Source organism: Stegodyphus dumicola, chromosome 6 (assembly GCF_044657685.1).
Source record: "Stegodyphus dumicola isolate Sdum_Otavi_A_Nest chromosome 6, ASM4465768v1".
Lineage (NCBI taxonomy): Eukaryota > Metazoa > Arthropoda > Arachnida > Araneae > Eresidae > Stegodyphus > Stegodyphus dumicola.
In genome coordinates, this window is record NC_140773.1 from 130,674,045 (window position 1) to 130,692,478 (window position 18,434).

Below are 18,434 nucleotides of genomic sequence, written 5' to 3' on the forward strand. Positions count from 1 at the left end.
TAAATCTTTGTGAATGTGAAAAGCCTCAAGAAAATCCAATTCGCCTATGGAAGAAGCCTTTTGGATGATTTTTGCAGACCCAAAATCAAAATTATGGTTAAAAGTCCAGCTATGATACGCTATTGAAGACTTGTTAATTTCCCCTTTTTTGACATAAGATTCATGTTCCTTGATACGAAACTTCAACGCTCTTTTTGTTTGGCCAATATATCTTAAACCACACTGACATGATATACTATAAATTCCCCAAGAATTCAAGACAGAAACGCAATCTTTTAGAATCGAAGGGTGAATTTTATTAATAGGGGAGAAACCGACTTGAAAATTGAATTTCTGGAGAATCCGTGCAATTTTATAGCTAACAGAAGGATAAAATGGAAGCACGACAAGGTCATTGATATTATTTCTAACAGTGGAATGTCTTCTTTGATGGGAATATGAAAATTTTTTGACGGCTTTATCAATAATCACGGGAGAAAATCCACGGTCAATGGCAACTGCTCTCAAATAATTAAGTTCATTGGTAAGCAAAGATTCAGAGGAACAAACTTTTAGCGCGCGGAAAACATAATAGTAAAAAGAAGCCATTTTTTGCTTAACAGGGTGGCATGACTTGGCATGGGGTGGTAAACAAACTGCAAAGGGTTTACGGTACACAGTGGTGCTAAAATCGGTTTCATTGCGGATTATAAGAATATCGAGGAATCGAATGGGTCATTTACCATTTAGTTCTATGGGATTTGACGCGTTCGGGTGTAAATATTTTGTAATTACGTCGCAAATATACATATAAATGTATATATTTTCTTTTTCTACAACACTTCAGAGTCCTAAGTATGTGAAAACAACATATTTTTAAACAATATTTCATTCTGAACGGAATTAAATGCTATACTTTTCACAGGACAGTTTTCTCAGAATGGTTTAATTTGAATGAAATATTTTCACAAGTTTTCGTTAATTACATTAGAAAAAAAAAAAATAAGGTAATTCGATTTATTCGGTTAAGGTACAAAAATTAAGATCAAAGTTTATTGTATTATTAATATTAAAATGATGCATTATTTCTTTTCTATTTATAGAGCTTCTTCCTAAAATACTTTCTTAAATATGACATGATTTTTTGGCTTCTTTTAAATCGAAAAATGTAAGTCAATTTATAATTAATGCTCTATTCGGTTCATTTTAAATTAGAGAATTATTAGGAATTAGCGAAATACTTTAAATAAGTATTTCGCTAATTCCTAATAATTAAATAGGTATTAAATAGTATTTCACTTTCTCTGAACATTTCTGAAAGGGAATAAAATAAGTTTTTTTTTTTTTTTTTAATAATGTAAAGGGAATAATTCTTTTAATTATACTTATCAGATTTTTTTTTTTACCCTTCATTTCAACAATACATATTCCAAAACTCTTTATTACGTTCTTAAGTGCGCATCTCATAGCATTTGCTTTACAATACCTTTTAACAGATTTCTTCCCAATACGAACAATTCTTGCTTAAATAGTTTTATAACGTATTTGTCAACATGATTTCAATTTATGTAAACAATTCAATATTAAGGTTATTATATATTTAGATAACATTTATAATCATTATAAATTAGATACATTTAATCATTAGATTTCTTCACAGTTCTTTCACAGTTGTTTATAAGTGAATAAATTCTTCATTTCAAATACATTTATAAATAATTTAATGAATATTTAAGTATTTTGTCAAAGGCAGATACATGCTTTTTGCAAGCACATGCATAAATACCCATACATATTTCCTATTTATCATTTCCGGCATGTGCAAATCTTTAATTTCTGTGCATTCACTATATTTTCGTGTAAAGTAATTTATACTAATTTAGCATACATCCGAAAGTTTTACATAAAAAATATATATGAATATAATTTGAATGAAAATTATAAGTATTATTTTTAATACCCACTCAAAGGTCAGTTTTTCTTCAAAATTCAATTTCAATTTCAATTTCATTCCTCCACGATGGCATCTCTCTCTTTAGGCAGATAGCCCTTGCATGCGTTACTCTATTTAATAAAAACTTAATCTGACCTATGTGCCTAATTACAAATATTTTAACATACATAATATTATATTTACATTTAGCCATCAAGTTTCAAACTTTTCAAATCTTCTAGAAAGTAAATTTTGGCAGATCTCTTTTAGCAATTTTCTTAAAATCTATATTTTTGTAGTGCAACAGCTTATAATTTTATAAAACAAATTCATAATCAAAATCGCTGTTGTTAGTTATCGAAAAATAGCCAAGATGTGATTTTTGCGTAAATGTCAGTAAACTATACAAATTGCTATTATCCATCACACTATGAATGTTTCTTTCATGCGAGAGTGTCCCTTTTTCGATTTCTATGGAACTGTCATGTGTCGAAATACTATCAGAATCTTGTCAAGCGAGCTTCTGAATGTAAACAAAGAACACCCCGTCTGGTGACCCAAGCTTCAAAGCAGTGCTTCACTTCTAGCGCGGAATGGCCCCTCCTCCCTTTCTTACCTCCATGGTAGACTATTAGCATAGGTAGCGAATACAAAACCTCTGTCAACTGCTATGTTAAATCATCTAAATTTGTCTTATTTAGATGCTTATTTCTGGAAAGTATAAATAAAAATTCTTAATTAACGCCAAAATGTTTAGCATTACATGGAGACTTTTATTAACGGAAGAAAAGTTAAGGCACAGTTATTGAAAGTGAAGAGGCCCTCAGCTCGCAGATAAAGGTGAACTACAAACCTCTTCTAGCATTATCCTTGAATATCTTAGCGCACGTATAAAATAGCTTTACAGATAACGAAGATGAACAAAGTATTTTGCTTAAGCCAGTTTAGCATTTTATAAGCGGAAATCAATTCCAGGAAAACAGTTGTTGGTAGTATAATTGACCCAATAAAACATGCATGCTTAGCGAGATATCTAGAAAAATCAGAACGTTTGCTATTTTCTTCAGTCGTGGTATATTTTTTGCATTCTTTCTGATCAAAATACTCTTTTATATTACATTAAGTAGTAGAGTGCATGCGACAGGATGTTATGTGCATATTCACGTTTTACATAATACATTCCTGTTTAAGAAAATCAAGATATGATGAAATAAAAAAAATCGTATTTCAAAAAACCAAAATTCTATAATCTTAATTATTTCTTTTAACTTTCACAATGACAAAATAAAATATAAAATTAGTCCTCTATGTAACATTTTTTAAGTTACGGCAAACCCCTTATGCAAAAGTAGGCACTTAAATAAAAGTTATGGGATTCTCTGACAGGCCTAAAATTTCCCACATTTGTTCTTGACTTACACTTTCCTGATGGCCTTGTGGAATGCTCTAGAGATCGCATGTCAAGAAAGAACTGAGAATAATCACTCAATTTTTCACATGCATGTATTTTCTTTCCATTGTTCCCTGATGTATTGAAACGTATTTCGAAATTCTATATGGTTGTGACGCATTCTTTTGACAAGCTTAAAATTGCTACGTGTCTAAAGCTACTGCTTTCCGTTTTCTGGCTTGTGGAAGATTTTGAAATGTTTTCGTTACCCTATGTATTACTCTGTAGCATTTTTAGACGCCACGTAATTTTTTTTTTTCGCCTTAAAAATTGTAGCACATTAGAGTTGAATTAAAAGGAGATTTCAGAATGAAATTACAGAGCATAAATTTCATTTTCTAACATTTTTTTTTTTTTTTTAATTTAGAAAGCTTAAATTTTAAATCACGGTAGAGAAAGAATTTATCAAACTCGAATTACATATTTAAAGGGAAATTTGAGTATTACAATATTTATACAGATATTTAATATCTCTGTACTTTTTATTCTATCATGCTTTGCTTCACAGATAAAATGCAGCAGGACATTAATGGAGTTATTTCTACTATATTACTATTATACTATATGTATGTTTTATACTGTGGAAACCGATTTTATCGTTACAAAAACAATTTAAGCATTTTCCCCTGGATATTTAATATGAAATTCAAAAATTCTTCTTCGAAAAGTGGCAACATCGAAATAAAAAATTTTCTTTCGAAACCTTTTATTTTTCTTAAGCCAGTTATTATTGCGTACGAAAATGTGTTACAAACAAATTTTATTAGAACACTAGCGGGCAAGCCCGCCAGCTGAGCGGGCTGAAGCCCATTACTTCAGGGGATGGATGCCTTCGTGGTATTAGAAAGTTGGACCGAACTACCAGTGTTCAGCGATTTTACCGCTCAGCTGCTTGTACGAAGTGTAATCGCGAAAATTTTCGGGTGTGATATTCCAACAGTATACTCGTTGTTAAAATTCCTTTATTTAAATTCTTTTTGGTAAACTCCAACTGCTGTCTATATATTTTATTCTTAACATCTCTTTTGTAATTATGTTTCATAACAGTAAATATATACTGGCATTTAAATGCCTTTAAAATAGTAGAAAACATTTAAAAGCATTATGTTACAATTTTTTCATGCTCGGAAGTAATACTTTTAACTGCGAGCAAACCTTTGATCTTAGTCGTAACTGTAACTGCTTTCGGCGGCGTTTGTTTACATTTTTCAAGCGTGGGTTTTCGAGCTGATCAGTTTTCGTCAGTTATCTTTGTTTACCTTCTAAAAATGTTCTTCGAAGGGTCTTCTAAGACTCTTGATAATATTTTAGTCGTGAATTTGTTCTATTTTGATTATACTGGTAAATTTTTTTTTTACTTATGCTATCATAATGCATACTATTAGCAAGTAGTATCATAAACCCAAAGCATCAGCGGTTCTAAAATAAAACTCGTGCATGTGTGAAGAATATTCATGGCAGATGGTCATTTGTAGATGCTGTTACCGCAGAAAAAATTGCTGACACTTAAAATTTAGCGGATATGACAAATGATAAAAGTCCAGCGTGAAAATCAATTGTGAATACAACTGCGAGTGTAAAGGCAGCTGAGTTGAAAACAACTTTTCAATCTACATCAAATTCTAATCAAAATTTGATTGAAAAGTGTTCCTATATTTTAATGAACAGCGAAATTTTGTTGCATAATGCTACAACAGTTCTTCAGATGTAATATGAAAGGGAATGTTTGGCTATTGAACTCGTTTGCAAATTGTGTAAGAAGGTGTTAATTTTAAAAAATCAAAAATTGTAAAACCAAAACTTGCAGATTATAAAATTGCTGGTAAATAACAGAATGTTAAATAATAATATGTGCAATGCTATGGAAATTCTAAGAACAGATAACAATTATCAAAATATTTTGAATAATTAGGCAACGACCACAGGAAGTGTCATTTTTACTTCCGTGTGTAATGTAGTGGTGTAGCGTATTCAGCTACGGCAAAGCACTCGAGTGCAATCTGCCTAAGGGGAGGGATGCCTTCTTGTCGGCTTTTTAAAGGAAAGTGGCATGGGGAAAATAACAAAAACACCCATGCAGCCACCCCATTCACTGGGATTCGAATGTTGGGTGTTTGTAAAAGACGCAACTTTGTGGAACAAACTCATTTGCTCATTACAGTCCTATCCCTCGAGTATATCAAATATCATGTGAATCATGCCCATGTCTTGCATCTGCTGCACACCTTGTTCCATCATTGTGTGGATATAGCTCATATTGTGTCAATAGTGTTGTATGTGTCAAATATCCCCTGTATATACATTTGAAAATATATATGTACATACATATAAACCAAATTAGTTAGTCGCCTGTTTTTATCGCATTCAAAATAAATAAATAACAGAAAATAATTTTTAAAATCTACCGAGTAAGTATTGCAGATGGGTGGGCTGCACCCACTCAATTCTTTGCTGGTGTCTAAAATAGTTTCTGTGTGAAATTTGTGGAAATATTTTGTATTTAAATCAAAAACAGAAAAATAATTTTAAATCTATGATTAAAATGGTTTTTCTCACTTTCATTATTATTAACACGAAACCGAAGGGACTGAAGAATTTTTTCGTGTTAAAGGATATTGAAAAAAAAAAAAAAAAAAAAAAAAAAACATATTTTCAACAAAATTAAGTTTATTAGAGTACATTTTATTTGCACAGATATGCATATAGGCATGTATTTAATAAAAAATCAATGAAACAAAATCATCCACAAGAACTGCATTATTCATTTCGTTTTCTTTGTCGGAATCTGCATCAATGATATTTTTTTAGCTTTGAACAAACTCCAAAATATCCTTGTCTCCAATTATTTGGGGATGTACACACATTATCATCAACTACTGCAACTGTTGTTCTTTGGATAACACAGTAGGGCAGCACACAGAAACTTTTCCAAACGTTTCATAAAATGTCAGTCGTGTGAACCCGTAAAATATTTTACTGTACCTATGTCTATAAAAGACACAACTTTGGGAAAGACATTACAGGCCTATCCCTTGAGTATATTAAATATCATGCAAAACAAAATATTTTATATGAATGAAATCAGTTATTGCGTCAATAGTTCAAAGAAAAACAGAAAATAATTTTTAAAATCTACCGAGTAAGTACGCCAGATGGGCGAGCTACAATCCGTATTTATCTGAAAAGAAATAATAATAATAATAATAATTTCTTAGTTATAAGTTTATATTAAACACAAAAACTTGAACAGAAAAAAAAAAATGTAAACAGAAAAAATTGGTGGGCTTTTGACGGAATAAACTGCCTGACACCTGGGGTCTCCTCTGCAACCTCATCGACCAGGGGGTTATTTTTTCTCCCAGGTATCAGCCCCTTCCCTGGTCTGCTGTTACAGAATCATAGACAAAATTGCATCACTATATATAAATATGTATATATATATATATATATATATATTGATGCAATTGTATATACATATATACACACACGCACAATTAAGATATATATATATTTGTATGTGTTTACAAAAATGCAAGCAATGAATAAGAAAAATTATTTACAAAAATTTACATGTTCTATGTACACCTGAAAAGAAAAACATTTTAATTTGAATGAAATCATTTCTATATACACCTGAAAAAAAGTATTTACAAGTTCTATGTACATCTGAAAAGAAATGTAAAAAACATTTTAATTTGAATCAAATCATTTCTATATACACCTGAAAAAGAAATATTTTTATGTGATTGAAATCAGTTCCATAAATACCTAAAAAAGAAAAATACATAAAATGTTTTAAAATTAATGAACGCAATTGTATGTAGACCTGAAAAGGAAAATTTATAAAAAATATTTACAACATTGAAAAAATAATACAGCTTCCGATTGCCTAACTACTACAAATTCCACTTTGTAACAACAGACATAAAAGCCGACTAATGCATAATTCTCAAACTGTTTCAGCTTCATCTTGACTTGCTTCAATTTATCCCAGTCATCCAAAAACCTCAAATCTTTTTCATTTTTGCTTTGGCTTGATTAACTTCATTTTGTGTTGCAAAAATCTCACTGTTTCAATGTCTCGAGTAACTTTTTTACTGCAGAACCTCCCTGTAAACAATATTTCTTGTGAATACTTTAGAACATGCGGGCATCAAACGGCCTTGCTTCTTGGTGTCTTTCACTAAAACACGAACATTCCTCATAGACGAACATCTTGAAAAAGCTACGTAAAGCATTCCATGACTGAAAACTGGTTGCGGTAAATAAATCCCAACTTTCTTAAGTGTCTGTCCCTGTGACTTATTAATAGTCATACAAAATGCAAGCCTGATGGGAAACTGTCTTCGCTTGAGCTGAAAGGGGAGGTTTGAATCTGATGGTGAAAGTTCAACACGTGGAATGAAAACTCTCGATCCAGCATTCTGTCCAGAGATGACTTCACAATCTAAAACGTTTGGCATAATTCTCTTCACAATGAGCCTTGTTCCGTTGCAGAGTCCAACCGATGGATGTAGATTTCGTAGAAGCATAACTATAACTCCAACTTTCAAATTCAGACGATGAGGTGGCATTCCAGAAGGCGTCAGGCTGTGGATGAAATCCAGCTGATACGTTTCTTGTTCTTCTTCGTCATCGCAAATAACCGAGTCTGCACTGTAGTGCGTGAAAACTTGACCTGGAAACGTGGAAAGAATTTCTTCATTAAGCTTCAGAGCTTCCTCGTTCTTTGGACATAAAATCGCTTTACTGGCCAAGTCTTGTAAGTCGAATTCATTACCGCAGCCAAACATTTCTTCTACTATCGATCTGTTGACCACACACAAAGATGGAATTTCGATAATGTCTTCGTCCAAGCCACTGTCATTTCTAAGACGACCGTCTCCCAACTGCAGAAGCCATTCTGAAAATTCTTGTTCTTCCGGATTCAATCGCATATTGGTGGAAAGCGTGCACTGTTTGAAATGTGGCCACAAAAAGGAATTCCTGATGCAGCTCTCGATCGCAGAAGTTCGGTTTCCGTGTGCGACAACAGGTAATGTTTGTCTCCAGTCACCTCCTAAAACTAAGGTTTTACCGCCAAAAGGAACATCCAGCCCGGTCAAGTCTCTCAGCAATCTGTCGACAGCTTCCAAAGCGTAATGAGGCGTCATGGTGCATTCATCCCATATGAAAAGTTTCGCAGTCTTCAAGTACCTTCCTTCAGCGCTATCTTGTCTCACACGGCACGAATTTTCCAGAAAGGGAACGGGCAACTTGAAAGTAGAGTGTACAGTTCTTCCACCGGTCAACAGCACAGCAGCAATACCTGTCCACGCAACGGGAATGGCAACGTGGCCCATTCCTCGAACAGCATGAAGGATCGTCCTAAAAAGGAAAGTTTTTCCAGCTCCGGCAAACGCATTAACACAAAATGTCTTCGGTGTGTTAGGATTCTCATCTCGTACAGCTTCCAAAACCAAGTCGTAAACTAATTTCTGTTCAGGATTCAACATCCCGTTCAACACTTCGGCTTGTTCGTTTTCATACTGGACATCGAACTGCGGGACTTCGAGAGAAACAGCATCAGTCAATGTTGGTTGCGGGAGACCAAGAGAACATAGCGAAACATTGTGCACTTCTAACTGGTCTTCTATACTTCTCAGTGCAAGGCCGAAACTGTCTTCTAAGGAGTAAGATCTCGCAAAATCTTCAGAAAGGGACTCTTTGAATTCATTCCACAAAGCGACGGGTTCCGCAGGGTTGCAGAAAACACAGATGAAGCAAAAAAGCTGTCTTAGCTGCGGTGGCATTTGAAAAGCTGATGCTTCTGCCAGAGTATTTTTCCATTCTTCGTCGTCTTGCAGCAGATGCCTTGCACGGCAGGCTTCCTTGAACGTTGAATACTCCACACCTTCGTAAGTTCTTAAGTCGGCAAAACTCTTCGCTCCTTTAACGTGACACAGCAGCAACCTCAGATGGAAACGCTCAACATCTTTCGGGCTAACAGAATACATTCTTGAAATGATGTAATCTCCAAGTCTAACTCGTGTCTGCCAGGCATGATTCCTCCAGGTGAAATGTTTAGGAATTTCGGCATACAGGTAACCATTCGCTTCGGGAACTGTCCTGTTCAGTTCAAACCATCCGGTGAGCATGGTATTTTTCTCGGCAGCTCTCTGGAAAGCATTCCTTTCTTCGGACTCGGCAAAATAGACGGGCTGCAGGTTTTCCAAATGAACCGCCGGTAGTCGTATGATGGAGTGCGACTTAGAATGCATTCTTTTTTCAAACAGCCTCCACGCTGCTTCAGGGGCAGACACGTATCTTGCATTTAAGAAGCATTTGATCTCGTCCCACATTAAAGTTCTATCTCCAGATTCTTCCAGAACAACTTTAGCTGCATCATGACCCTTGTACACGTATTTGAACAAATACTTCACCGATTTTATGGAGCTGCATACTTCAACGTTTATGTGGGCGTTGTACGTTTTCGATAAATACGGATTGTAAGGAACGACCCATCTGTTATCGATGGCATGACCCTTGATCACGATAAAGTTTCCATCGTCCCTTCTTCTGTAGAGTGGGTAGCCATTCACGTTCTCTTTAGTTTCTGCCTGAAACGATTTCGGAAATCCTTTCGAACATACACCATCACTCATGCAGGGAGAGTTTCTATTCAGTTCACCGCAGGGTCCGTGAATCATCGATGACTTCACAATGTTGTGTAGCTCCGGATGTCGAGTAGCATCTGGAAGTTCAGCACACACCAGCGAGTCGATGCACTCTGCATCTCTTATTTTGTCTTCTTCTGCTAAAAACAACAAAAGGTGCATATGAGGCAATCCTCTCTTCTGAAATTCGATGACATGTATATCTGCAATGGTCGCACCTAAGATGTGATTCTTTGTCAAATCTTGCATCAAAGCCGTTTTCTTCAGGTCAAATACCCTCGAAACGATGTCCGGGCGATCGTGAGCCTTCTGTCCTGGGAATAAGTTTTCTGTTATTTCCGGCCATTTAGGGTTGCACGTGAAAGTCAAAAACAGATCCGATTTACCAAAGTCGCGCACAATGGCCATCGAGTCCTAATAGTTTTGCTGCATGCAGCGAGGGCTTCCTGTAAACGTTGACGGAAGTATAACCGGTATTCCAGGGCGGACGCCCGTCTCTTGACCAACTCTGTAAATGTGATCGGCAAGACCCATGTAAGTTTCCACTCTCAGATTCGTCTGATGGCTCCGGAGGTACGCAATCCTGTTGCCTTCAACTTTTACGTATGCATCCACGAGATACTGCTGAAACAATTTCCGGCCATACAAAATCGGGTTGTAGCAATCTCGTCGTACGGACACCCTGTGACTGTAAAACTGTAACTCTGTGTATTGCTGTCCGACTCTGAATCCTTGCTCGCCGTGAGGAAAGAAAAGTACGTACGTCATGGGTTCCAAGTTGGGATTTAAGGTACTGATGTTGATGAGACCGCCACCTCTCGGATGGATCACGATGTCTCGGTTTCTATGGAGGAGCGCCGTCCGTACTCTTGAAGACGACTGCAACTTCATTTTCTTTCGGAGCATTGTAACGCCCCTGTGCTCGCCTGCAGCAACACTTTCACCCTTGATGTACATGCGGATATCCGCAGCAGTTTCGGCACCTTGCTCTCGTACAGTTTCTTCTTCGAATTCCTTCAGCATCTTGTAGGCTTCCGCATATGGATTAACGTTCCTTAAAACTGTGTCCAACTGTTTCAGGAGTTCGGCGTTCAGGGCAACATTTCCAAATATGTTCATTCTCTGCCTGAGGGCTTGATCCGAATCTAAAATGTACAGCTGAGCATACTGTTCTTGACCGGGATGAGGCGGATGAAGGTGGCTCGTTCGATGATATATGGCACCGTGAATCCTGAAGCAGTAGGGACCCGAACCCGAAGGCATTTCTATATTGGCACCCAATGAAGCAAAACTGAGCAGGCAGTTGTAAGTACGTATGTTGGCAAAAAACTCTTCAGAAAACGGGTGGTTCCCATTCATTAAATTGTGCCATTCTTCTGGATATCTTCTTTCAGCTTCGACAATTTTCCCATTGTTACAGCAGTGCATGTATCTTCCTCTTGCATTCCTTTCTCCCGTAAAGAACAATCCGTTGCAAAGATCGCAGGAAGCTTCCATTGAATCGGCGCTGTGTTGCTCAACATAAACTTCGAGTCCACATCTTCCTGCATTGTGAAGAGTGCTGCGTGAACGTTGTGCTGCATTCATGCGTAGCCTGTCTTCTCGTACGGACATTGTTTCTTCGGATAGGACTTGTCTGTGGCGTGCAGCGTCTCGCGTTCTTCGTGTAGCAGCGTCCTCTTCCGACTCTTCCGCTCGAACTTGACGATGACGATGAGAGTCCAGTCTGTGCCTCCTACTGGTTTCTTCTTCACTTTCTTGAGCACGCAAATTTTCTTGACATTGGGATTGCCTGCTGAGTCTCCTAATGGTTTCTTGTTCCGTTTCTGCAATACGTAAATTTTCTTGATGTTGAGCTTTCCTGCCGAGTCTCGTAGCGGTTTCTTCTTCCGTTTCTTGAGCGCGTAGGTTTGCGTGCTCAGTCTCGCAGCAGTTTCTTCTTCATTTTCTGCAGCTCGCCGTAAACTCTGTGCTTCAGCTCTTCGTCTTCTTGATGCATCTCCTGTAATGCCTCTTTTCCGTTTCGGCATTTCAGTACGTTAAAAAAAGCACTACTAAAATATTAACTCGACTCAAAAAGTTGACTACGCAGATGAAAGAAAAAAATTGCTCATTAAACCAATACTGCTGAAAAAAAAATTAATGCATTCTATATGTATACAACACAAATTTTAAAATAATCCTAGACTAAATGAAAAATTTTCCACTTAAGAGCAAATTAATTTTAAAAAATCAAAAATGTAAAACAAAAACTTCCCTGTTAAAAAATTGCTGGCAAATAAGAAATAATATGGGTAATATTATGAAAAATTCCAAGCACAGATAAAAATTATGAAAATATTTCTAATAATTAGGTCAATCTGAGAACAATGCACATAAACAGAAAATGAAAACCTAAACACAAAATAAATAAAAGGTATAAATACAAATATAAATTAGGAACTTCTGAAATCAATTCTGAAATTCAAATAACAAACCTAACAAAATAACAAATCTAATAAAATATAGAACATTCGATCGCCTTAAAACGATAATTGTTATCGCACACAGGAAAATGTCAAAAATATAAAATGTAAATGCAATTTATCGACCAACAATAACAGAAATATAAAACACGAATGAATAGATCTTTAAAAAAATACAAAATAATACATTAAATATATAAAAAGAGTCACCAAGTTAATGTTCCGAAGAATTCTCAAGTTCTAAACTAACAGGAGCATATAAAAGTCTAAAATACTACTTTAAATTACTAAAACTACAAATATAAATGCAAAAAACAATCAAATATCCTGTAAAAAGAAATAAAGATTAAGTGCAATGAGTAATAATAAGAATATTTACGAAATTTGAAATGCTGGAAAAAATTGCGACGGTCTCCTTCCAAATCCAAAATTCGTAAATAGATTTTTTGTTGCCAAACCAGGAAACTAAACTTTTGATTCTATTTGATCTGTTGCCAGACCGGGAAACAAAACTTTTTATTTTATCTATGACGTCATTTACTCGACTTATCAAGGGCATAAACCAATCTACATTCAACTAACGACAACTAAATGAAGAGAATGTTTCTATTTTTAGTTTTATTTTAGCTTTTCAAATTATTCCTTTAAGTTATTTTAATTTTTTATTCTTAGTTTGTTAGTGGCGAACGGCCTTGGCGTTCCCATAGCATTTTTATCTCCGACGACTGCCGAGACTGTTGCCACTCGGAAGACTGAGTGCCGAAATTATTGTTTTCGCAGTTTTTAATTAATAACTCCGCGGATTATTGTCGTACGAAGATGGGACCGGTATCGATGGATTTGTTGATTTTTTTCGAATCCGGAGATATGCGTTTCGAATTCCAACTCGCCGCAGTTCCCAAGTTATTCGAGAAAAACGAATTTGGCACTCGGCCAAATCCCTAAAACAGGGAAAACGGGTGAAAGAAAGTGCAAAACGTAGGGAAACGTAGGGGAAAAAGCAGTTTTTAATTAATATCTCGGCTAATTAAAGTCGCACGAAGATGCCGATGGTCAATATGGCGAGCCACGGGAATTCTGAATCCAACGGTACCTTCCGCTAAGCTCTACACCCGGCCGTTCCCGAGGAGATGATGTTACAAACACACAAACAGACAGAGGCACACAGATTTTAATAGTATAGACTAGCGGGCAAGCCCACCAGCTGAGCGGGCTGAAGCCCGCTTATCATTGTTCGTTTTTAAAAGATATCCTATGTTAAATTTGGCCGGTATTGAAAAGTTGAACCGAACTACCATTTTTTAGCGGCATTCCGCGGGCTTCTCCCGCTTTTTTCACCTATGCATCCAGAAGTTACCGCATACACTAAACATATGCGGAAAATCACGAAAACACCCATGCTTCCAGCCCTTTCGCGGGTATTCGAAATTTGGACCGAAATACCAGTGTTCAGCGCTTTTGGGCGGGAGCCCGCCCAAAACAGTGTTCACGTGTGCATGCAAAAGATACTGCGTACACCGTACACATGCGTAAAATCACGAAAACACCCCTCCAGCCAGCCCGCTGCCGATTCGAAAGTTGGACCGAAATACAATTTTTCAGCGATTTTGCGCGTGCTGTGCCCGCTTTATTCACGTATGCATGCTGAAGATGGTGCATAAACGATACACATGCGTAAAATCACGAAAACAAACATGGAGCCTGCCTGTTCGCCGGTATTCGAAAGTTGGACCGAATTACCAGTGTTATGTGGCTTTGCGCGGGCTCTGCCCGCTTTATTCACATATACACCCAGAAGATACTCCATACACTATACACATGCATAAAATCACGAAAACACCCATGGAGCCAGCCAGTTCGTCGGGATTCGAAATTACCGCATTACCAGAACCGCATTACCAGTATTCTGTGCCCGCTTTATTCACGTATGCATCCATGAGATACTTTATAAACGATACACATGCGAACAATCACGAAAACACCCATGCAGCCAGCCCGCTCGCCGAGATTCGAAAGTTTGAGCGAACTACCAGCGTTCAGCGGTTTTACCCAGTATCCGCGCGCTGTATTCACGTATGCATCCAAATTTTATATACAGTACCCCGGAATTCGAAAGTAGGACCGAAATACCAGTGTTCAGCGATTTTGTGGAGCGGGCTGCGCCCGCTTTATACACATAAGCATGGAGAGGATACTGCATAAACGATACACATGAGTTAAAGCAAGAAAACACCCGGGGAGCCAGCTCGTTCGCCGACACCGAAAGTTGGATCGAACTACCAGCGTTAAGAGGTTTTGAGCAGGCTGCGCCCACTTTTATCACATATGCATCCAGAAATCACTTTATACACTATACACATGCGGAAAATCAGGAAAACACCCATGCAGCCAGCCCGCTCGCAGAGATTCGAATGTTTGACCGAACTACCAGTGTTCAGCGGTTTTACCCGGTATCCGCGCGCTGTATTCACGTATGCGACCAAATTTTATGTACAGTACCCCGGAATTCGAAAGTTGGACCGAACTACCAGTGTTCTGTAGTTTTGCGCGGGCTGCTCCCGCTTTATTCAAATATGCATGCAGAAGATACCGCATACACGTTACACATGCGAAAAATCCCGAAAACACACATTGAGCCAACACGGTCGCTTGGATTCGAAAGTTGGACCGAACTACCAGTAATCAGAGGTTTTGAGCGAATTTCGGCCGCTTTATTCACTTATGCATCCAGAAGATGCTGCGTACACGAGGCACATGCGTAAAATCACGCAAACACCCATGGACCCAGCCCGTTCGCCGGGATTCGAAATTAGGACCGAACTACCAGAGTTCAGCTTTATTCATTTATGCATCCAGAAGACACTGCATACACAACAGATATGCGTAAAATCACAAAAAACATGAGTGTAGCCTGCCTGCTCACCGGGATTCGAAAGTTACCGTATACCATCTCAAAGGAGCAAAGAAAAATCTTTAATCTAAAAAAAAAAAAAAAAAAGTGTGAATTTAATTTTTATTGGTGCGAACTTATTTAAAATATCATTTGCATTAAAAGATAATATCTAAATTAAGTGCACGTATCTAATAACATAAAAAATATATTATTCCAAAAAATCAAATTTATTATTAAAAAAATAACAACATATTTTTAAAAAATAGCTTTTTCAGATTTTTTAATTAATATCCCAGCTGATTAAAGTTGTACAACTTCAAGAACGTCATCATTTAAATTTAATGTAATATAATAACTTTTATTCAATACCAATAAAAGAATTAACGTGACAATCATCCTAACCTGAAATTAAAAAAAAAATTGTGAAAAGCAGCTGTTTATTTAAAATGCCTTCATTAACGAAATAATTTTAAAATACAGTTAGGTAACATGCAATCGCGTGCTTTATTCAACTTTAGAATATAACCTTGATTTGTATCTGCGGCGATTCAAGAAACTGTTGCAATCGGAAAAATGAGCCCGAAAATTAGCGTTTTCACAGTTTTTAATTAATATCTCAGCTGATTAACGTCCTACGAAGATGAGAATGGTATCATTGGATTCGTAGAATTTTTTGGAATCCGCAGACACCTGCCTCGAATTCCAACTCAGCGCCGTTCCATAGATATTTAAGAAAAAAGAAATTGACACGTGACCTTTCGCCAGCACAAATCTCGAGCGGAAGCAATTGTCATCCCCCCGGAGCTTTCGAAAAAGCAATTTTATCTCAGCTAATTCCGAGACGGTTGCCACTCCGAAAAATGAAATAACGTTTTCGCAGTTTTTAATTAATAACTCCGCCGATTATTGTCGTACGAAGATGGGACCGAATTCGATGGATTCGTTGATTTTTTTCGAATACGGGGATATGCGTTTCGAATCGCAACTCGGAGCCGTTCCGCAGATATTCGAGAAAAACGAATTTGGCACTCGGCCAAATCCCTAAAATAGGGGAAACCCGTGAAAGAAAGTGCAAAACGTAGGGAAATGTAGGGAGAAAATCAGTTTTTAATTAATATCTCGGCTAATTAAAGTCGCACGAAGATACCGATGGTCAATCCGGCGAGCCACGGGCATTCTGAATCCAACGGTACCTTCCGCTAAGCTCTACACCCACCCGTTCCCGAGGAGATGATGTTACAAACACACAAACAGACAGAGGCACACAGATTTTAATAGTATAGACTAGCGGGCTGAAGCCCATTACTTCAGGGGATGGATGCCTTCGTGGTATTCGAAAATTGGACCTAACTACCAGTGTACAGCGATTTTACATTTGCTGCGCCCGCTTTGTTAAAGTATGCATGCAGTATTTTCTCCATGCGGAAAATCACGAAACCACACATGCAGCCAGCCCGCTCGCTGGGATTAGAAAGTTTGACCGAACTACCAGTGTTCAGCGATTTTACCGCTCAGCTGCTTGTACGAAGTGTAATCGCGAAAATTTTCGGGTGTGATATTCCAACAGTATACTCGTTGTTAAAATTCCTTTATTTAAATTCTTTTTGGTAAACTCCAACTGCTGTCTATATATTTTATTCTTAACATCTCTTTTGTAATTATGTTTCATAACAGTAAATATATACTGGCATTTAAATGCCTTTAAAATAGTAGAAAACATTTAAAAGCATTATGTTACAATTTTTTCATGCTCGGAAGTAATACTTTTAACTGCGAGCAAACCTTTGATCTTAGTCGTAACTGTAACTGCTTTCGGCGGCGTTTGTTTACATTTTTCAAGCGTGGGTTTTCGAGCTGATCAGTTTTCGTCAGTTATCTTTGTTTACCTTCTAAAAATGTTCTTCGAAGGGTCTTCTAAGACTCTTGATAATATTTTAGTCGTGAATTTGTTCTATTTTGATTATACTGGTAAATTTTTTTTTTTTTACTTATGCTATCATAATGCATACTATTAGCAAGTAGTATCATAAACCCAAAGCATCAGCGGTTCTAAAATAAAACTCGTGCATGTGTGAAGAATATTCATGGCAGATGGTCATTTGTAGATGCTGTTACCGCAGAAAAAATTGCTGACACTTAAAATTTAGCGGATATGACAAATGATAAAAGTCCAGCGTGAAAATCAATTGTGAATACAACTGCGAGTGTAAAGGCAGCTGAGTTGAAAACAACTTTTCAATCTACATCAAATTCTAATCAAAATTTGATTGAAAAGTGTTCCTATATTTTAATGAACAGCGAAATGTTTGTTGCATAATGCTACAACAGTTCTTCAGATGTAATATGAAAGGGAATGTTTGGCTGTTGAACTCGTTTGCAAATTGTGTAAGAAGGTGTTAATTTTAAAAAATCAAAAATTGTAAAACCAAAACTTGCAGATTATAAAATTGCTGGTAAATAACAGAATGTTAAATAATAATATGTGCAATGCTATGGAAATTCTAAGAACAGATAACAATTATCAAAATATTTTGAATAATTAGGCAACGACCACAGGAAGTGTCATTTTTACTTCCGTGTGTAATGTAGTGGTGTAGCGTATTCAGCTACGGCAAAGCACTCAGGTGCAATCTGCCTAAGGGGAGGGATGCCTTCTTGTCGGCTTTTTAAAGGAAAGTGGCATGGGGAAAATAACAAAAACACCCATGCAGCCACCCCATTCACTGGGATTCGAATGTTGGGTGTTTGTAAAAGACGCAACTTTGTGGAACAAACTCATTTGCTCATTACAGTCCTATCCCTCGAGTATATCAAATATCATGTGAATCATGCCCATGTCTTGCATCTGCTGCACACCTTGTTCCATCATTGTGTGGATATAGCTCATATTGTGTCAATAGTGTTGTATGTGTCCAATATCCCCTGTATATACATTTGAAAATATATATGTACATACATATAAACCAAATTAGTTAGTCGCCTGTTTTTATCGCATTCAAAATAAATAAATAACAGAAAATAATTTTTAAAATCTACCGAGTAAGTATTGCAGATGGGT